At 39.1% G+C, this 22,069-nt stretch overlaps 5 non-coding genes across 5 annotated transcripts; all 5 read left to right on the forward strand.

The window, feature by feature from the left end:
- Positions 1–839: 839 nt before the first annotated feature.
- On the forward strand, positions 840–958 carry LOC127994882 (5S ribosomal RNA). Its single transcript, XR_008167850.1, has one exon. It is a non-coding gene; the product is annotated as a 5S ribosomal RNA (ribosomal RNA).
- A 4,328-nt stretch (positions 959–5,286) lies between these two features.
- LOC127994894 (5S ribosomal RNA) lies at positions 5,287–5,405 on the forward strand. The gene has a single exon (XR_008167861.1). It is a non-coding gene; the product is annotated as a 5S ribosomal RNA (ribosomal RNA).
- A 4,328-nt stretch (positions 5,406–9,733) lies between these two features.
- On the forward strand, positions 9,734–9,852 carry LOC127994906 (5S ribosomal RNA). Its single transcript, XR_008167872.1, has one exon. It is a non-coding gene; the product is annotated as a 5S ribosomal RNA (ribosomal RNA).
- A 4,464-nt stretch (positions 9,853–14,316) lies between these two features.
- LOC127994918 (5S ribosomal RNA) lies at positions 14,317–14,435 on the forward strand. The gene has a single exon (XR_008167884.1). It is a non-coding gene; the product is annotated as a 5S ribosomal RNA (ribosomal RNA).
- Positions 14,436–18,899: 4,464 nt separating this feature from the next.
- On the forward strand, positions 18,900–19,018 carry LOC127994929 (5S ribosomal RNA). The gene has a single exon (XR_008167895.1). It is a non-coding gene; the product is annotated as a 5S ribosomal RNA (ribosomal RNA).
- The last annotated feature ends 3,051 nt before the right edge of the window (positions 19,019–22,069 follow it).

The raw sequence follows: 22,069 nt of genomic DNA on the forward strand, positions 1-22,069 counted from the left end.
AGAATGTCTATAAATGCTGATCCCAATGCGTCTTTTTCATTATCGACATGGACATTAAAATCACCAACTATTAAGACTTTATCTGCAGCCAGAACTAACTCGGATGTAAAATCACCAAACTCTTTAATAAAGTCTGTATGGTGCCCTGGTGGCCTGTATACAGTAGCCAGTACAAACATAACAGGGGATTTATCATTAACATTGGTTTCTCTGGATAATGTTATATGAAGCACCATTTCTTCAAACGAGTTATACTTGAAGCCTGCCCTCTGAGAAATCCTAAAAACGTTGTTATAAATTGAAGCAACTCCTACCCCTTTGCCTTTTAAACGCGGCTCATGTTTATAACAGTAATCTTGGGGGGTGGACTCATTTAAAATAATGTAATCATCAGGTTTTAGCCAAGTTTCTGTCAAACAGAGCACATCTATATTATGATCAGTTATCATATTATTTACAAAAAGTGTTTTCGTAGAAATGGATCTGATATTCAATAAGCCAATCTTTATCATTTGTTTATCCATATTGCATTTGTTTTTTATTTGTTGAACCTCAATTAAATTGTTAACCTTAACTTGGTTTGGACATTTTTTGTATTTTCTAGTTCGGGGAACAGACACAGTCTCTATAGTGTGATATCTAGGTGAAAGAGTCTCTATGTGCTGAGAATTAACTGACCTCTGTGACGGGAGGCAGCTAGCAGACGGTCGGTTTAGCCAGTCTGTCTGCTTCCTGACCTGGGCCCCAGTTAGTCAAGTATAAACACTAAGACTATTTGCCATATTTCTAGACAGAAGAGCAGCACCACTTCTTCAGCAGCACTCTTTGCAGCAGACTTCGCTTACGGCCATACCAACCTGGCTATGCCCGATCTCGTCTGATCTCGGAAGCTAAGCAGGTTTGGGCCTGGTTAGTACTTGGATGGGAGACCGCCTGGGAATACCAGGTGCTGTAAGCTTTTTGGAAATTTTTCACTTAGTATATAATAATTTTGCCAAAAAATAGAGTCAATGCCGATCTCTGAATATTAGCAGGTTTGGGCCTGGTTAGTACATGGATGGGAGACTGCCTGGGAATACCAGGTGCTTTAATCTTTTTTGGAAAATTTCACGAATTATATAATAATCTTTCATAAAAAAAAAAAAAAAAAAGTCAATGCCCGATCTCTGAATCTTAGCAGGTTTAGGTCTGGTTAGTACTTTTATGAGAGACTGCCTAGGAATACCAGGTGCTTTAAGCTTTTGGGTTTTCTTTCCTACTTATATAATGTACTGGCGATAAGATTGGCTGTTCTTTAAATAGCCCTCTCTTCAATCAATCAATCAATCACCTTTATTTATATAGTGCTTTAAACAAAATACATTACGTCAAAGCACTGAACAACATTCATTTGGAAAACAGTGTCTCAATAATGCAAAATGATAGTTAAAGACAGTTCATCATTGAATTCAGCTATGTCATCTCTGTTCAGTTGAAATAGTGTCTGTTTTTATTTGCAATCAAGTCAATGATATCGCTGTAGATGAAGTGACCCCAACTAAGCAAGCCAGAGGCGACAGCGGCAAGGAACCGAAACTCCATCGGTGACAGAATGGAGAAAAAAACCTTGGGAGAAACCAGGCTCAGTTGGGGGGTCAGTTCTCCTCTGACCAGACGAAAACCAGTAATTCAATTCCAGGCTGCAGCAAAATCAGATTGTGCAGAAGAATCATCTGTTTCCTGTGGTCTTGTCCTGGTGTTCCTCTGAGACAAGGTCTTTACAGGGGATCTGTATCTGGGGCTCTAGTTGTCCTGGTCTCCGCTGTCTTTCAGGGCAGTAGAGGTCCTTTCTAGGTGCTGATCCACCATCTGGTCTGGATACGTACTGGATCCGGGTGACTGCAGTGACCCTCTGATCTGGACACAGACTGGATCTCGTGGCCACGGTGACCTCGGAACAAGAGAGAAACAGACAAATATTAGCGTAGATGCCATTCTTCTAATGATGTAGAAAGTACGGTGTTATGTGAAGTGTTTCCGGTTCCAGTTTACCTAATTAATGCAGCCTAAAAATCCTATAACGGATTTGGATATTAAAAGCATATTAGTATGTTATGTGTATGCCAGGTTAAAGAGATGGGTCTTTAATCTAGATTTAAACTGCAAGAGTGTGTCTGCCTCCCGAACAATGTTAGGTGGGTTATTCCAGAGTTTAGGCGCCAAATAGGAAAAGGATCTGCCGCCCGCAGTTGATTTTGATATTCTAGGTATTATCAAATTGCCTGAGTTTTGAGAACGTAGCGGACGTAGAGGAGTATAATGTAAAAGGAGCTCATTCAAATACCGAGGTGCTAAACCATTCAGGGCTTTATAAGTAATAAGCAATATTTTTAAATCTATACGATGTTTGATAGGGAGCCAGTGCAGTGTGGACAGGACCGGGCTAATATGGTCATACTTCCTGGTACTAGTAAGAACTCTTGCTGCTGCATTTTGGACTAGCTGTAGTTTGTTTACCAAGCGTGCAGAACAACCACCCAATAAAGCATTACAATAGTCTAACCTTGAAGTCATAAATGCATGGATTAACATTTCTGCATTTGACATTGAGAGCATAGGCCGTAATTTAGATATATTTTTGAGATGTAAAAATGCAGTTTTACAAATGCTAGAAACGTGTCTTTCTAAGGAAAGATTGCGATCAAGTAGCACACCTAGGTTCCTAACTGATGACGAAGAATTGACAGAGCCACCATCAAGTCTTAGACAGTGTTCTAGGTTATTACAAGCAGAGTTTTTAGGCCCTATGATTAACACCTCTGTTTTTTCTGAATTTAGCAGTAAGAAATTACTCGTCATCCAATTTTTTATATCGACTATGCATTCCATTAGTTTTTCAAATTGGTGTGTTTCACCAGGCTGCGAGGAAATATAGAGCTGCGTATCATCAGCATAACAGTGAAAGCTAACACCATGTTTCCTGATGATATCTCCCAAGGGTAGCATATAAAGCGTGAAGAGTAGCGGCCCTAGTACTGAGCCTTGAGGTACTCCATACTGCACTTGTGATCGATATGATACATCTTCATTCACTGCTACGAACTGATGGCGGTCATATAAGTACGATTTAAACCATGCTAATGCACTTCCACTGATGCCAACAAAGTGTTCAAGTCTGTGCAAAAGAATGTTGTGGTCAATTGTGTCAAACGCAGCACTAAGATCCAATAAAACTAATAGAGAGATACACCCACGATCAGATGATAAGAGCAGATCATTTGTAACTCTAAGGAGAGCAGTCTCAGTACTATGATACGGTCTAAATCCTGACTGGAAATCCTCACATATACCATTATTCTCTAAGAAGGAATATAATTGTGAGGATACCACCTTTTCTAGTATCTTGGACAGAAAAGGGAGATTCGAGATTGGTCTATAACTAACAAGTACTCTGGGGTCAAGTTGTGGCTTTTTTATGAGAGGCTTAATAACAGCCAGTTTGAAGGTTTTGGGGACATATCCTAATGACAATGAGGAATTAATAATAGTCAGAAGAGGACCTATGACTTCTGGAAGCACCTCTTTTAAGAGCTTAGATGGTATAGGGTCTAACATACATGTTGTTGGTTTAAATGATTTAACAAGTTTATACAATTCTTCCTCTCCTATAGTAGAGAATGAGTGGAACTGTTCCTCAGGGGGTCTATAGTGCACTGTCTGATGTGATACGGTAGCTGACGGCTGAATGGTTGCAATTTTATCTCTAATAGTATCGATTTTAGAAGTAAAGTAGTTCATAAAGTCATTACTGTTGTGGTGTTGGGAAATGTCAACACTTGTTGAGGCTTTATTTTTCGTTAATTTAGCCACTGTATTGAATAAATACCTGGGGTTATGTTTGTTTTCTTCTAAAAGAGAAGAAAAGTAATCAGATCTAGCAGGTTTTAATGCTTTTCTATAGGATATGCTACTTTCCCGCCAAGCAATACGAAATACCTCTAGTTTTGTTTTCCTCCAGCTGCGCTCCATTTTTCGGGCTGCTCTCTTTAGGGTGCGAGTATGCTCATTATACCATGGTGTCAAACTGTTTTCCTTAACCTTCCTTAAGCGTAAAGGAGCAACTGTATTTAAAGTGCTAGAAAAGAGAGAGTCCATAGTTTCTGTTACATCATCAAGTTGTTCTGAGGTTTTGGATATGCTAAGGAATTTGGATACATCAGGAAGATAACTTAAAAAGCAGTCTTTTGTGGTAGAAGTGATGGTTCTTCGATACTTGTAACAAGTAGTAGAATTTACAATTTTGGCTATATGAAGTTTACACAGAACTAAATAATGATCTGAGATATCATCACTTGGCTGAATAATTTCAACACTATCAACATCAATTCCATGTGACAGTATTAAATCTAGAGTATGATTTCGACAATGAGTAGGTCCTGAAACATGTTGTCTAACACCAATAGAGTTCAGAATGTCTATAAATGCTGATCCCAATGCGTCTTTTTCATTATCGACATGGATATTAAAATCACCAACTATTAAGACTTTATCTGCAGCCAGAACTAACTCGGATGTAAAATCACCAAACTCTTTAATAAAGTCTGTATGGTGCCCTGGTGGCCTGTATACAGTAGCCAGTACAAACATAACAGGGGATTTATCATTAACATTGGTTTCTCTGGATAATGTTATATGAAGCACCATTACTTCAAACGAGTTATACTTGAAGCCTGCCCTCTGAGAAATCCTAAAAACGTTGTTATAAATTGAAGCAACTCCTCCCCCTTTGCCTTTTAAACGCGGCTCATGTTTATAACAGTAATCTTGGGGGGTGGACTCATTTAAAATAATGTAATCATCAGGTTTTAGCCAAGTTTCTGTCAAACAGAGCACATCTATATTATGATCAGTTATCATATTATTTACAAAAACTGTTTTCGTAGAAATGGATCTGATAATCAATAAGCCAATCTTTATCATTTGTTTATCCATATTGCATTTGTTTTTTATTTGTTGAACCTCAATTAAATTGTTAACCTTAACTTGGTTTGGACATTTTTTGTATTTTCTAGTTCGGGGAACAGACACAGTCTCTATAGTGTGATATCTAGGTGAAAGAGTCTCTATGTGCTGAGAATTAACTGACCTCTGTGACGGGAGGCAGCTAGCAGACGGTCGGTTTAGCCAGTCTGTCTGCTTCCTGACCTGGGCCCCAGTTAGTCAAGTATAAACACTAAGACTATTTGCCATATTTCTAGACAGAAGAGCAGCACCACTTCTTCAGCAGCACTCTTTGCAGCAGACTTCGCTTACGGCCATACCAACCTGGCTATGCCCGATCTCGTCTGATCTCGGAAGCTAAGCAGGTTTGGGCCTGGTTAGTACTTGGATGGGAGACCGCCTGGGAATACCAGGTGCTGTAAGCTTTTTGGAAATTTTTCACTTAGTATATAATAATTTTGCCAAAAAATAGAGTCAATGCCGATCTCTGAATATTAGCAGGTTTGGGCCTGGTTAGTACATGGATGGGAGACTGCCTGGGAATACCAGGTGCTTTAATCTTTTTTGGAAAATTTCACGAATTATATAATAATCTTTCATAAAAAAAAAAAAAAAAAAGTCAATGCCCGATCTCTGAATCTTAGCAGGTTTAGGTCTGGTTAGTACTTTTATGAGAGACTGCCTAGGAATACCAGGTGCTTTAAGCTTTTGGGTTTTCTTTCCTACTTATATAATGTACTGGCGATAAGATTGGCTGTTCTTTAAATAGCCCTCTCTTCAATCAATCAATCAATCACCTTTATTTATATAGTGCTTTAAACAAAATACATTACGTCAAAGCACTGAACAACATTCATTTGGAAAACAGTGTCTCAATAATGCAAAATGATAGTTAAAGACAGTTCATCATTGAATTCAGCTATGTCATCTCTGTTCAGTTGAAATAGTGTCTGTTTTTATTTGCAATCAAGTCAATGATATCGCTGTAGATGAAGTGACCCCAACTAAGCAAGCCAGAGGCGACAGCGGCAAGGAACCGAAACTCCATCGGTGACAGAATGGAGAAAAAAACCTTGGGAGAAACCAGGCTCAGTTGGGGGGTCAGTTCTCCTCTGACCAGACGAAAACCAGTAATTCAATTCCAGGCTGCAGCAAAATCAGATTGTGCAGAAGAATCATCTGTTTCCTGTGGTCTTGTCCTGGTGTTCCTCTGAGACAAGGTCTTTACAGGGGATCTGTATCTGGGGCTCTAGTTGTCCTGGTCTCCGCTGTCTTTCAGGGCAGTAGAGGTCCTTTCTAGGTGCTGATCCACCATCTGGTCTGGATACGTACTGGATCCGGGTGACTGCAGTGACCCTCTGATCTGGACACAGACTGGATCTCGTGGCCACGGTGACCTCGGAACAAGAGAGAAACAGACAAATATTAGCGTAGATGCCATTCTTCTAATGATGTAGAAAGTACGGTGTTATGTGAAGTGTTTCCGGTTCCAGTTTACCTAATTAATGCAGCCTAAAAATCCTATAACGGATTTGGATATTAAAAGCATATTAGTATGTTATGTGTATGCCAGGTTAAAGAGATGGGTCTTTAATCTAGATTTAAACTGCAAGAGTGTGTCTGCCTCCCGAACAATGTTAGGTGGGTTATTCCAGAGTTTAGGCGCCAAATAGGAAAAGGATCTGCCGCCCGCAGTTGATTTTGATATTCTAGGTATTATCAAATTGCCTGAGTTTTGAGAACGTAGCGGACGTAGAGGAGTATAATGTAAAAGGAGCTCATTCAAATACCGAGGTGCTAAACCATTCAGGGCTTTATAAGTAATAAGCAATATTTTTAAATCTATACGATGTTTGATAGGGAGCCAGTGCAGTGTGGACAGGACCGGGCTAATATGGTCATACTTCCTGGTACTAGTAAGAACTCTTGCTGCTGCATTTTGGACTAGCTGTAGTTTGTTTACCAAGCGTGCAGAACAACCACCCAATAAAGCATTACAATAGTCTAACCTTGAAGTCATAAATGCATGGATTAACATTTCTGCATTTGACATTGAGAGCATAGGCCGTAATTTAGATATATTTTTGAGATGTAAAAATGCAGTTTTACAAATGCTAGAAACGTGTCTTTCTAAGGAAAGATTGCGATCAAGTAGCACACCTAGGTTCCTAACTGATGACGAAGAATTGACAGAGCCACCATCAAGTCTTAGACAGTGTTCTAGGTTATTACAAGCAGAGTTTTTAGGCCCTATGATTAACACCTCTGTTTTTTCTGAATTTAGCAGTAAGAAATTACTCGTCATCCAATTTTTTATATCGACTATGCATTCCATTAGTTTTTCAAATTGGTGTGTTTCACCAGGCTGCGAGGAAATATAGAGCTGCGTATCATCAGCATAACAGTGAAAGCTAACACCATGTTTCCTGATGATATCTCCCAAGGGTAGCATATAAAGCGTGAAGAGTAGCGGCCCTAGTACTGAGCCTTGAGGTACTCCATACTGCACTTGTGATCGATATGATACATCTTCATTCACTGCTACGAACTGATGGCGGTCATATAAGTACGATTTAAACCATGCTAATGCACTTCCACTGATGCCAACAAAGTGTTCAAGTCTGTGCAAAAGAATGTTGTGGTCAATTGTGTCAAACGCAGCACTAAGATCCAATAAAACTAATAGAGAGATACACCCACGATCAGATGATAAGAGCAGATCATTTGTAACTCTAAGGAGAGCAGTCTCAGTACTATGATACGGTCTAAATCCTGACTGGAAATCCTCACATATACCATTATTCTCTAAGAAGGAATATAATTGTGAGGATACCACCTTTTCTAGTATCTTGGACAGAAAAGGGAGATTCGAGATTGGTCTATAACTAACAAGTACTCTGGGGTCAAGTTGTGGCTTTTTTATGAGAGGCTTAATAACAGCCAGTTTGAAGGTTTTGGGGACATATCCTAATGACAATGAGGAATTAATAATAGTCAGAAGAGGACCTATGACTTCTGGAAGCACCTCTTTTAAGAGCTTAGATGGTATAGGGTCTAACATACATGTTGTTGGTTTAAATGATTTAACAAGTTTATACAATTCTTCCTCTCCTATAGTAGAGAATGAGTGGAACTGTTCCTCAGGGGGTCTATAGTGCACTGTCTGATGTGATACGGTAGCTGACGGCTGAATGGTTGCAATTTTATCTCTAATAGTATCGATTTTAGAAGTAAAGTAGTTCATAAAGTCATTACTGTTGTGGTGTTGGGAAATGTCAACACTTGTTGAGGCTTTATTTTTCGTTAATTTAGCCACTGTATTGAATAAATACCTGGGGTTATGTTTGTTTTCTTCTAAAAGAGAAGAAAAGTAATCAGATCTAGCAGGTTTTAATGCTTTTCTATAGGATATGCTACTTTCCCGCCAAGCAATACGAAATACCTCTAGTTTTGTTTTCCTCCAGCTGCGCTCCATTTTTCGGGCTGCTCTCTTTAGGGTGCGAGTATGCTCATTATACCATGGTGTCAAACTGTTTTCCTTAACCTTCCTTAAGCGTAAAGGAGCAACTGTATTTAAAGTGCTAGAAAAGAGAGAGTCCATAGTTTCTGTTACATCATCAAGTTGTTCTGAGGTTTTGGATATGCTAAGGAATTTGGATACATCAGGAAGATAACTTAAAAAGCAGTCTTTTGTGGTAGAAGTGATGGTTCTTCGATACTTGTAACAAGTAGTAGAATTTACAATTTTGGCTATATGAAGTTTACACAGAACTAAATAATGATCTGAGATATCATCACTTGGCTGAATAATTTCAACACTATCAACATCAATTCCATGTGACAGTATTAAATCTAGAGTATGATTTCGACAATGAGTAGGTCCTGAAACATGTTGTCTAACACCAATAGAGTTCAGAATGTCTATAAATGCTGATCCCAATGCGTCTTTTTCATTATCGACATGGATATTAAAATCACCAACTATTAAGACTTTATCTGCAGCCAGAACTAACTCGGATGTAAAATCACCAAACTCTTTAATAAAGTCTGTATGGTGCCCTGGTGGCCTGTATACAGTAGCCAGTACAAACATAACAGGGGATTTATCATTAACATTGGTTTCTCTGGATAATGTTATATGAAGCACCATTACTTCAAACGAGTTATACTTGAAGCCTGCCCTCTGAGAAATCCTAAAAACGTTGTTATAAATTGAAGCAACTCCTCCCCCTTTGCCTTTTAAACGCGGCTCATGTTTATAACAGTAATCTTGGGGGGTGGACTCATTTAAAATAATGTAATCATCAGGTTTTAGCCAAGTTTCTGTCAAACAGAGCACATCTATATTATGATCAGTTATCATATTATTTACAAAAACTGTTTTCGTAGAAATGGATCTGATAATCAATAAGCCAATCTTTATCATTTGTTTATCCATATTGCATTTGTTTTTTATTTGTTGAACCTCAATTAAATTGTTAACCTTAACTTGGTTTGGACATTTTTTGTATTTTCTAGTTCGGGGAACAGACACAGTCTCTATAGTGTGATATCTAGGTGAAAGAGTCTCTATGTGCTGAGAATTAACTGACCTCTGTGACGGGAGGCAGCTAGCAGACGGTCGGTTTAGCCAGTCTGTCTGCTTCCTGACCTGGGCCCCAGTTAGTCAAGTATAAACACTAAGACTATTTGCCATATTTCTAGACAGAAGAGCAGCACCACTTCTTCAGCAGCACTCTTTGCAGCAGACTTCGCTTACGGCCATACCAACCTGGCTATGCCCGATCTCGTCTGATCTCGGAAGCTAAGCAGGTTTGGGCCTGGTTAGTACTTGGATGGGAGACCGCCTGGGAATACCAGGTGCTGTAAGCTTTTTGGAAATTTTTCACTTAGTATATAATAATTTTGCCAAAAAATAGAGTCAATGCCGATCTCTGAATATTAGCAGGTTTGGGCCTGGTTAGTACATGGATGGGAGACTGCCTGGGAATACCAGGTGCTGTAAGCTTTTTGGACATTTTTCACTTAGTATATAATAATTTTGCCAAAAAATAGAGTCAATGCCGATCTCTGAATATTTGCAGGTTTGGGCCTGGTTAGTACATGGATGGGAGACTGCCTGGGAATACCAGGTGCTTTAATCTTTTTGGAAAATTTCACGAATTATATAATAATCTTTCATAAAAAAAAAAAAAAAAAAAGTCAATGCCCGATCTCTGAATCTTAGCAGGTTTAGGTCTGGTTAGTACTTTTATGAGAGACTGCCTAGGAATACCAGGTGCTTTAAGCTTTTGGGTTTTCTTTCCTACTTATATAATGTACTGGCGATAAGATTGGCTGTTCTTTAAATAGCCCTCTCTTCAATCAATCAATCAATCACCTTTATTTATATAGTGCTTTAAACAAAATACATTGCGTCAAAGCACTGAACAACATTCATTTGGAAAACAGTGTCTCAATAATGCAAAATGATAGTTAAAGACAGTTCATCATTGAATTCAGCTATGTCATCTCTGTTCAGTTGAAATAGTGTCTGTTTTTATTTGCAATCAAGTCAATGATATCGCTGTAGATGAAGTGACCCCAACTAAGCAAGCCAGAGGCGACAGCGGCAAGGAACCGAAACTCCATCGGTGACAGAATGGAGAAAAAAACCTTGGGAGAAACCAGGCTCAGTTGGGGGGTCAGTTCTCCTCTGACCAGACGAAAACCAGTAATTCAATTCCAGGCTGCAGCAAAATCAGATTGTGCAGAAGAATCATCTGTTTCCTGTGGTCTTGTCCTGGTGTTCCTCTGAGACAAGGTCTTTACAGGGGATCTGTATCTGGGGCTCTAGTTGTCCTGGTCTCCGCTGTCTTTCAGGGCAGTAGAGGTCCTTTCTAGGTGCTGATCCACCATCTGGTCTGGATACGTACTGGATCCGGGTGACTGCAGTGACCCTCTGATCTGGACACAGACTGGATCTCGTGGCCACGGTGACCTCGGAACAAGAGAGAAACAGACAAATATTAGCGTAGATGCCATTCTTCTAATGATGTAGAAAGTACGGTGTTATGTGAAGTGTTTCCGGTTCCAGTTTACCTAATTAATGCAGCCTAAAAATCCTTTAACGGATTTGGATATTAAAAGCATATTAGTATGTTATGTGTATGCCAGGTTAAAGAGATGGGTCTTTAATCTAGATTTAAACTGCAAGAGTGTGTCTGCCTCCCGAACAATGTTAGGTGGGTTATTCCAGAGTTTAGGCGCCAAATAGGAAAAGGATCTGCCGCCCGCAGTTGATTTTGATATTCTAGGTATTATCAAATTGCCTGAGTTTTGAGAACGTAGCGGACGTAGAGGAGTATAATGTAAAAGGAGCTCATTCAAATACCGAGGTGCTAAACCATTCAGGGCTTTATAAGTAATAAGCAATATTTTTAAATCTATACGATGTTTGATAGGGAGCCAGTGCAGTGTGGACAGGACCGGGCTAATATGGTCATACTTCCTGGTACTAGTAAGAACTCTTGCTGCTGCATTTTGGACTAGCTGTAGTTTGTTTACCAAGCGTGCAGAACAACCACCCAATAAAGCATTACAATAGTCTAACCTTGAAGTCATAAATGCATGGATTAACATTTCTGCATTTGACATTGAGAGCATAGGCCGTAATTTAGATATATTTTTGAGATGTAAAAATGCAGTTTTACAAATGCTAGAAACGTGTCTTTCTAAGGAAAGATTGCGATCAAGTAGCACACCTAGGTTCCTAACTGATGACGAAGAATTGACAGAGCCACCATCAAGTCTTAGACAGTGTTCTAGGTTATTACAAGCAGAGTTTTTAGGCCCTATGATTAACACCTCTGTTTTTTCTGAATTTAGCAGTAAGAAATTACTCGTCATCCAATTTTTTATATCGACTATGCATTCCATTAGTTTTTCAAATTGGTGTGTTTCACCAGGCTGCGAGGAAATATAGAGCTGCGTATCATCAGCATAACAGTGAAAGCTAACACCATGTTTCCTGATGATATCTCCCAAGGGTAGCATATAAAGCGTGAAGAGTAGCGGCCCTAGTACTGAGCCTTGAGGTACTCCATACTGCACTTGTGATCGATATGATACATCTTCATTCACTGCTACGAACTGATGGCGGTCATATAAGTACGATTTAAACCATGCTAATGCACTTCCACTGATGCCAACAAAGTGTTCAAGTCTGTGCAAAAGAATGTTGTGGTCAATTGTGTCAAACGCAGCACTAAGATCCAATAAAACTAATAGAGAGATACACCCACGATCAGATGATAAGAGCAGATCATTTGTAACTCTAAGGAGAGCAGTCTCAGTACTATGATACGGTCTAAATCCTGACTGGAAATCCTCACATATACCATTATTCTCTAAGAAGGAATATAATTGTGAGGATACCACCTTTTCTAGTATCTTGGACAGAAAAGGGAGATTCGAGATTGGTCTATAACTAACAAGTACTCTGGGGTCAAGTTGTGGCTTTTTTATGAGAGGCTTAATAACAGCCAGTTTGAAGGTTTTGGGGACATATCCTAATGACAATGAGGAATTAATAATAGTCAGAAGAGGACCTATGACTTCTGGAAACACCTCTTTTAAGAGCTTAGATGGTATAGGGTCTAACATACATGTTGTTGGTTTAAATGATTTAACAAGTTTATACAATTCTTCCTCTCCTATAGTAGAGAATGAGTGGAACTGTTCCTCAGGGGGTCTATAGTGCACTGTCTGATGTGATACGGTAGCTGACGGCTGAATGGTTGCAATTTTATCTCTAATAGTATCGATTTTAGAAGTAAAGTAGTTCATAAAGTCATTACTGTTGTGGTGTTGGGAAATGTCAACACTTGTTGAGGCTTTATTTTTCGTTAATTTAGCCACTGTATTGAATAAATACCTGGGGTTATGTTTGTTTTCTTCTAAAAGAGAAGAAAAGTAATCAGATCTAGCAGGTTTTAATGCTTTTCTATAGGATATGCTACTTTCCCGCCAAGCAATACGAAATACCTCTAGTTTTGTTTTCCTCCAGCTGCGCTCCATTTTTCGGGCTGCTCTCTTTAGGGTGCGAGTATGCTCATTATACCATGGTGTCAAACTGTTTTCCTTAACCTTCCTTAAGCGTAAAGGAGCAACTGTATTTAAAGTGCTAGAAAAGAGAGAGTCCATAGTTTCTGTTACATCATCAAGTTGTTCTGAGGTTTTGGATATGCTAAGGAATTTGGATACATCAGGAAGATAACTTAAAAAGCAGTCTTTTGTGGTAGAAGTGATGGTTCTTCGATACTTGTAACAAGAAGTAGAATTTACAATTTTGGCTATATGAAGTTTACACAGAACTAAATAATGATCTGAGATATCATCACTTGGCTGAATAATTTCAACACTATCAACATCAATTCCATGTGACAGTATTAAATCTAGAGTATGATTTCGACAATGAGTAGGTCCTGAAACATGTTGTCTAACACCAATAGAGTTCAGAATGTCTATAAATGCTGATCCCAATGCGTCTTTTTCATTATCGACATGGATATTAAAATCACCAACTATTAAGACTTTATCTGCAGCCAGAACTAACTCGGATGTAAAATCACCAAACTCTTTAATAAAGTCTGTATGGTGCCCTGGTGGCCTGTATACAGTAGCCAGTACAAACATAACAGGGGATTTATCATTAACATTGGTTTCTCTGGATAATGTTATATGAAGCACCATTACTTCAAACGAGTTATACTTGAAGCCTGCCCTCTGAGAAATCCTAAAAACGTTGTTATAAATTGAAGCAACTCCTACCCCTTTGCCTTTTAAACGCGGCTCATGTTTATAACAGTAATCTTGGGGGGTGGACTCATTTAAAATAATGTAATCATCAGGTTTTAGCCAAGTTTCTGTCAAACAGAGCACATCTATATTATGATCAGTTATCATATTATTTACAAAAACTGTTTTCGTAGAAATGGATCTGATAATCAATAAGCCAATCTTTATCATTTGTTTATCCATATTGCATTTGTTTTTTATTTGTTGAACCTCAATTAAATTGTTAACCTTAACTTGGTTTGGACATTTTTTGTATTTTCTAGTTCGGGGAACAGACACAGTCTCTATAGTGTGATATCTAGGTGAAAGAGTCTCTATGTGCTGAGAATTAACTGACCTCTGTGACGGGAGGCAGCTAGCAGACGGTCGGTTTAGCCAGTCTGTCTGCTTCCTGACCTGGGCCCCAGTTAGTCAAGTATAAACACTAAGACTATTTGCCATATTTCTAGACAGAAGAGCAGCACCACTTCTTCAGCAGCACTCTTTGCAGCAGACTTCGCTTACGGCCATACCAACCTGGCTATGCCCGATCTCGTCTGATCTCGGAAGCTAAGCAGGTTTGGGCCTGGTTAGTACTTGGATGGGAGACCGCCTGGGAATACCAGGTGCTGTAAGCTTTTTGGAAATTTTTCACTTAGTATATAATAATTTTGCCAAAAAATAGAGTCAATGCCGATCTCTGAATATTAGCAGGTTTGGGCCTGGTTAGTACATGGATGGGAGACTGCCTGGGAATACCAGGTGCTGTAAGCTTTTTGGACATTTTTCACTTAGTATATAATAATTTTGCCAAAAAATAGAGTCAATGCCGATCTCTGAATATTTGCAGGTTTGGGCCTGGTTAGTACATGGATGGGAGACTGCCTGGGAATACCAGGTGCTTTAATCTTTTTGGAAAATTTCACGAATTATATAATAATCTTTCATAAAAAAAAAAAAAAAAAAAGTCAATGCCCGATCTCTGAATCTTAGCAGGTTTAGGTCTGGTTAGTACTTTTATGAGAGACTGCCTAGGAATACCAGGTGCTTTAAGCTTTTGGGTTTTCTTTCCTACTTATATAATGTACTGGCGATAAGATTGGCTGTTCTTTAAATAGCCCTCTCTTCAATCAATCAATCAATCACCTTTATTTATATAGTGCTTTAAACAAAATACATTGCGTCAAAGCACTGAACAACATTCATTTGGAAAACAGTGTCTCAATAATGCAAAATGATAGTTAAAGACAGTTCATCATTGAATTCAGCTATGTCATCTCTGTTCAGTTGAAATAGTGTCTGTTTTTATTTGCAATCAAGTCAATGATATCGCTGTAGATGAAGTGACCCCAACTAAGCAAGCCAGAGGCGACAGCGGCAAGGAACCGAAACTCCATCGGTGACAGAATGGAGAAAAAAACCTTGGGAGAAACCAGGCTCAGTTGGGGGGTCAGTTCTCCTCTGACCAGACGAAAACCAGTAATTCAATTCCAGGCTGCAGCAAAATCAGATTGTGCAGAAGAATCATCTGTTTCCTGTGGTCTTGTCCTGGTGTTCCTCTGAGACAAGGTCTTTACAGGGGATCTGTATCTGGGGCTCTAGTTGTCCTGGTCTCCGCTGTCTTTCAGGGCAGTAGAGGTCCTTTCTAGGTGCTGATCCACCATCTGGTCTGGATACGTACTGGATCCGGGTGACTGCAGTGACCCTCTGATCTGGACACAGACTGGATCTCGTGGCCACGGTGACCTCGGAACAAGAGAGAAACAGACAAATATTAGCGTAGATGCCATTCTTCTAATGATGTAGAAAGTACGGTGTTATGTGAAGTGTTTCCGGTTCCAGTTTACCTAATTAATGCAGCCTAAAAATCCTTTAACGGATTTGGATATTAAAAGCATATTAGTATGTTATGTGTATGCCAGGTTAAAGAGATGGGTCTTTAATCTAGATTTAAACTGCAAGAGTGTGTCTGCCTCCCGAACAATGTTAGGTGGGTTATTCCAGAGTTTAGGCGCCAAATAGGAAAAGGATCTGCCGCCCGCAGTTGATTTTGATATTCTAGGTATTATCAAATTGCCTGAGTTTTGAGAACGTAGCGGACGTAGAGGAGTATAATGTAAAAGGAGCTCATTCAAATACCGAGGTGCTAAACCATTCAGGGCTTTATAAGTAATAAGCAATATTTTTAAATCTATACGATGTTTGATAGGGAGCCAGTGCAGTGTGGACAGGACCGGGCTAATATGGTCATACTTCCTGGTACTAGTAAGAACTCTTGCTGCTGCATTTTGGACTAGCTGTAGTTTGTTTACCAAGCGTGCAGAACAACCACCCAATAAAGCATTACAATAGTCTAACCTTGAAGTCATAAATGCATGGATTAACATTTCTGCATTTGACATTGAGAGCATAGGCCGTAATTTAGATATATTTTTGAGATGTAAAAATGCAGTTTTACAAATGCTAGAAACGTGTCTTTCTAAGGAAAGATTGCGATCAAGTAGCACACCTAGGTTCCTAACTGATGACGAAGAATTGACAGAGCCACCATCAAGTCTTAGACAGTGTTCTAGGTTATTACAAGCAGAGTTTTTAGGCCCTATGATTAACACCTCTGTTTTTTCTGAATTTAGCAGTAAGAAATTACTCGTCATCCAATTTTTTATATCGACTATGCATTCCATTAGTTTTTCAAATTGGTGTGTTTCACCAGGCTGCGAGGAAATATAGAGCTGCGTATCATCAGCATAACAGTGAAAGCTAACACCATGTTTCCTGATGATATCTCCCAAGGGTAGCATATAAAGCGTGAAGAGTAGCGGCCCTAGTACTGAGCCTTGAGGTACTCCATACTGCACTTGTGATCGATATGATACATCTTCATTCACTGCTACGAACTGATGGCGGTCATATAAGTACGATTTAAACCATGCTAATGCACTTCCACTGATGCCAACAAAGTGTTCAAGTCTGTGCAAAAGAATGTTGTGGTCAATTGTGTCAAACGCAGCACTAAGATCCAATAAAACTAATAGAGAGATACACCCACGATCAGATGATAAGAGCAGATCATTTGTAACTCTAAGGAGAGCAGTCTCAGTACTATGATACGGTCTAAATCCTGACTGGAAATCCTCACATATACCATTATTCTCTAAGAAGGAATATAATTGTGAGGATACCACCTTTTCTAGTATCTTGGACAGAAAAGGGAGATTCGAGATTGGTCTATAACTAACAAGTACTCTGGGGTCAAGTTGTGGCTTTTTTATGAGAGGCTTAATAACAGCCAGTTTGAAGGTTTTGGGGACATATCCTAATGACAATGAGGAATTAATAATAGTCAGAAGAGGACCTATGACTTCTGGAAACACCTCTTTTAAGAGCTTAGATGGTATAGGGTCTAACATACATGTTGTTGGTTTAAATGATTTAACAAGTTTATACAATTCTTCCTCTCCTATAGTAGAGAATGAGTGGAACTGTTCCTCAGGGGGTCTATAGTGCACTGTCTGATGTGATACGGTAGCTGACGGCTGAATGGTTGCAATTTTATCTCTAATAGTATCGATTTTAGAAGTAAAGTAGTTCATAAAGTCATTACTGTTGTGGTGTTGGGAAATGTCAACACTTGTTGAGGCTTTATTTTTCGTTAATTTAGCCACTGTATTGAATAAATACCTGGGGTTATGTTTGTTTTCTTCTAAAAGAGAAGAAAAGTAATCAGATCTAGCAGGTTTTAATGCTTTTCTATAGGATATGCTACTTTCCCGCCAAGCAATACGAAATACCTCTAGTTTTGTTTTCCTCCAGCTGCGCTCCATTTTTCGGGCTGCTCTCTTTAGGGTGCGAGTATGCTCATTATACCATGGTGTCAAACTGTTTTCCTTAACCTTCCTTAAGCGTAAAGGAGCAACTGTATTTAAAGTGCTAGAAAAGAGAGAGTCCATAGTTTCTGTTACATCATCAAGTTGTTCTGAGGTTTTGGATATGCTAAGGAATTTGGATACATCAGGAAGATAACTTAAAAAGCAGTCTTTTGTGGTAGAAGTGATGGTTCTTCGATACTTGTAACAAGAAGTAGAATTTACAATTTTGGCTATATGAAGTTTACACAGAACTAAATAATGATCTGAGATATCATCACTTGGCTGAATAATTTCAACACTATCAACATCAATTCCATGTGACAGTATTAAATCTAGAGTATGATTTCGACAATGAGTAGGTCCTGAAACATGTTGTCTAACACCAATAGAGTTCAGAATGTCTATAAATGCTGATCCCAATGCGTCTTTTTCATTATCGACATGGATATTAAAATCACCAACTATTAAGACTTTATCTGCAGCCAGAACTAACTCGGATGTAAAATCACCAAACTCTTTAATAAAGTCTGTATGGTGCCCTGGTGGCCTGTATACAGTAGCCAGTACAAACATAACAGGGGATTTATCATTAACATTGGTTTCTCTGGATAATGTTATATGAAGCACCATTACTTCAAACGAGTTATACTTGAAGCCTGCCCTCTGAGAAATCCTAAAAACGTTGTTATAAATTGAAGCAACTCCTACCCCTTTGCCTTTTAAACGCGGCTCATGTTTATAACAGTAATCTTGGGGGGTGGACTCATTTAAAATAATGTAATCATCAGGTTTTAGCCAAGTTTCTGTCAAACAGAGCACATCTATATTATGATCAGTTATCATATTATTTACAAAAACTGTTTTCGTAGAAATGGATCTGATAATCAATAAGCCAATCTTTATCATTTGTTTATCCATATTGCATTTGTTTTTTATTTGTTGAACCTCAATTAAATTGTTAACCTTAACTTGGTTTGGACATTTTTTGTATTTTCTAGTTCGGGGAACAGACACAGTCTCTATAGTGTGATATCTAGGTGAAAGAGTCTCTATGTGCTGAGAATTAACTGACCTCTGTGACGGGAGGCAGCTAGCAGACGGTCGGTTTAGCCAGTCTGTCTGCTTCCTGACCTGGGCCCCAGTTAGTCAAGTATAAACACTAAGACTATTTGCCATATTTCTAGACAGAAGAGCAGCACCACTTCTTCAGCAGCACTCTTTGCAGCAGACTTCGCTTACGGCCATACCAACCTGGCTATGCCCGATCTCGTCTGATCTCGGAAGCTAAGCAGGTTTGGGCCTGGTTAGTACTTGGATGGGAGACCGCCTGGGAATACCAGGTGCTGTAAGCTTTTTGGAAATTTTTCACTTAGTATATAATAATTTTGCCAAAAAATAGAGTCAATGCCGATCTCTGAATATTAGCAGGTTTGGGCCTGGTTAGTACATGGATGGGAGACTGCCTGGGAATACCAGGTGCTGTAAGCTTTTTGGACATTTTTCACTTAGTATATAATAATTTTGCCAAAAAATAGAGTCAATGCCGATCTCTGAATATTTGCAGGTTTGGGCCTGGTTAGTACATGGATGGGAGACTGCCTGGGAATACCAGGTGCTTTAATCTTTTTGGAAAATTTCACGAATTATATAATAATCTTTCATAAAAAAAAAAAAAAAAAAAGTCAATGCCCGATCTCTGAATCTTAGCAGGTTTAGGTCTGGTTAGTACTTTTATGAGAGACTGCCTAGGAATACCAGGTGCTTTAAGCTTTTGGGTTTTCTTTCCTACTTATATAATGTACTGGCGATAAGATTGGCTGTTCTTTAAATAGCCCTCTCTTCAATCAATCAATCAATCACCTTTATTTATATAGTGCTTTAAACAAAATACATTGCGTCAAAGCACTGAACAACATTCATTTGGAAAACAGTGTCTCAATAATGCAAAATGATAGTTAAAGACAGTTCATCATTGAATTCAGCTATGTCATCTCTGTTCAGTTGAAATAGTGTCTGTTTTTATTTGCAATCAAGTCAATGATATCGCTGTAGATGAAGTGACCCCAACTAAGCAAGCCAGAGGCGACAGCGGCAAGGAACCGAAACTCCATCGGTGACAGAATGGAGAAAAAAACCTTGGGAGAAACCAGGCTCAGTTGGGGGGTCAGTTCTCCTCTGACCAGACGAAAACCAGTAATTCAATTCCAGGCTGCAGCAAAATCAGATTGTGCAGAAGAATCATCTGTTTCCTGTGGTCTTGTCCTGGTGTTCCTCTGAGACAAGGTCTTTACAGGGGATCTGTATCTGGGGCTCTAGTTGTCCTGGTCTCCGCTGTCTTTCAGGGCAGTAGAGGTCCTTTCTAGGTGCTGATCCACCATCTGGTCTGGATACGTACTGGATCCGGGTGACTGCAGTGACCCTCTGATCTGGACTCAGACTGGATCTCGTGGCCACGGTGACCTCGGAACAAGAGAGAAACAGACAAATATTAGCGTAGATGCCATTCTTCTAATGATGTAGAAAGTACGGTGTTATGTGAAGTGTTTCCGGTTCCAGTTTACCTAATTAATGCAGCCTAAAAATCCTTTAACGGATTTGGATATTAAAAGCATATTAGTATGTTATGTGTATGCCAGGTTAAAGAGATGGGTCTTTAATCTAGATTTAAACTGCAAGAGTGTGTCTGCCTCCCGAACAATGTTAGGTGGGTTATTCCAGAGTTTAGGCGCCAAATAGGAAAAGGATCTGCCGCCCGCAGTTGATTTTGATATTCTAGGTATTATCAAATTGCCTGAGTTTTGAGAACGTAGCGGACGTAGAGGAGTATAATGTAAAAGGAGCTCATTCAAATACCGAGGTGCTAAACCATTCAGGGCTTTATAAGTAATAAGCAATATTTTTAAATCTATACGATGTTTGATAGGGAGCCAGTGCAGTGTGGACAGGACCGGGCTAATATGGTCATACTTCCTGGTACTAGTAAGAACTCTTGCTGCTGCATTTTGGACTAGCTGTAGTTTGTTTACCAAGCGTGCAGAACAACCACCCAATAAAGCATTACAATAGTCTAACCTTGAAGTCATAAATGCATGGATTAACATTTCTGCATTTGACATTGAGAGCATAGGCCGTAATTTAGATATATTTTTGAGATGTAAAAATGCAGTTTTACAAATGCTAGAAACGTGTCTTTCTAAGGAAAGATTGCGATCAAGTAGCACACCTAGGTTCCTAACTGATGACGAAGAATTGACAGAGCCACCATCAAGTCTTAGACAGTGTTCTAGGTTATTACAAGCAGAGTTTTTAGGCCCTATGATTAACACCTCTGTTTTTTCTGAATTTAGCAGTAAGAAATTACTCGTCATCCAATTTTTTATATCGACTATGCATTCCATTAGTTTTTCAAATTGGTGTGTTTCACCAGGCTGCGAGGAAATATAGAGCTGCGTATCATCAGCATAACAGTGAAAGCTAACACCATGTTTCCTGATGATATCTCCCAAGGGTAGCATATAAAGCGTGAAGAGTAGCGGCCCTAGTACTGAGCCTTGAGGTACTCCATACTGCACTTGTGATCGATATGATACATCTTCATTCACTGCTACGAACTGATGGCGGTCATATAAGTACGATTTAAACCATGCTAATGCACTTCCACTGATGCCAACAAAGTGTTCAAGTCTGTGCAAAAGAATGTTGTGGTCAATTGTGTCAAACGCAGCACTAAGATCCAATAAAACTAATAGAGAGATACACCCACGATCAGATGATAAGAGCAGATCATTTGTAACTCTAAGGAGAGCAGTCTCAGTACTATGATACGGTCTAAATCCTGACTGGAAATCCTCACATATACCATTATTCTCTAAGAAGGAATATAATTGTGAGGATACCACCTTTTCTAGTATCTTGGACAGAAAAGGGAGATTCGAGATTGGTCTATAACTAACAAGTACTCTGGGGTCAAGTTGTGGCTTTTTTATGAGAGGCTTAATAACAGCCAGTTTGAAGGTTTTGGGGACATATCCTAATGACAATGAGGAATTAATAATAGTCAGAAGAGGACCTATGACTTCTGGAAACACCTCTTTTAAGAGCTTAGATGGTATAGGGTCTAACATACATGTTGTTGGTTTAAATGATTTAACAAGTTTATACAATTCTTCCTCTCCTATAGTAGAGAATGAGTGGAACTGTTCCTCAGGGGGTCTATAGTGCACTGTCTGATGTGATACGGTAGCTGACGGCTGAATGGTTGCAATTTTATCTCTAATAGTATCGATTTTAGAAGTAAAGTAGTTCATAAAGTCATTACTGTTGTGGTGTTGGGAAATGTCAACACTTGTTGAGGCTTTATTTTTCGTTAATTTAGCCACTGTATTGAATAAATACCTGGGGTT

The sequence above is a fragment of the Carassius gibelio genome, chromosome B22 (genome assembly GCF_023724105.1).
Source record: "Carassius gibelio isolate Cgi1373 ecotype wild population from Czech Republic chromosome B22, carGib1.2-hapl.c, whole genome shotgun sequence".
Taxonomy (NCBI): domain Eukaryota; kingdom Metazoa; phylum Chordata; class Actinopteri; order Cypriniformes; family Cyprinidae; genus Carassius; species Carassius gibelio.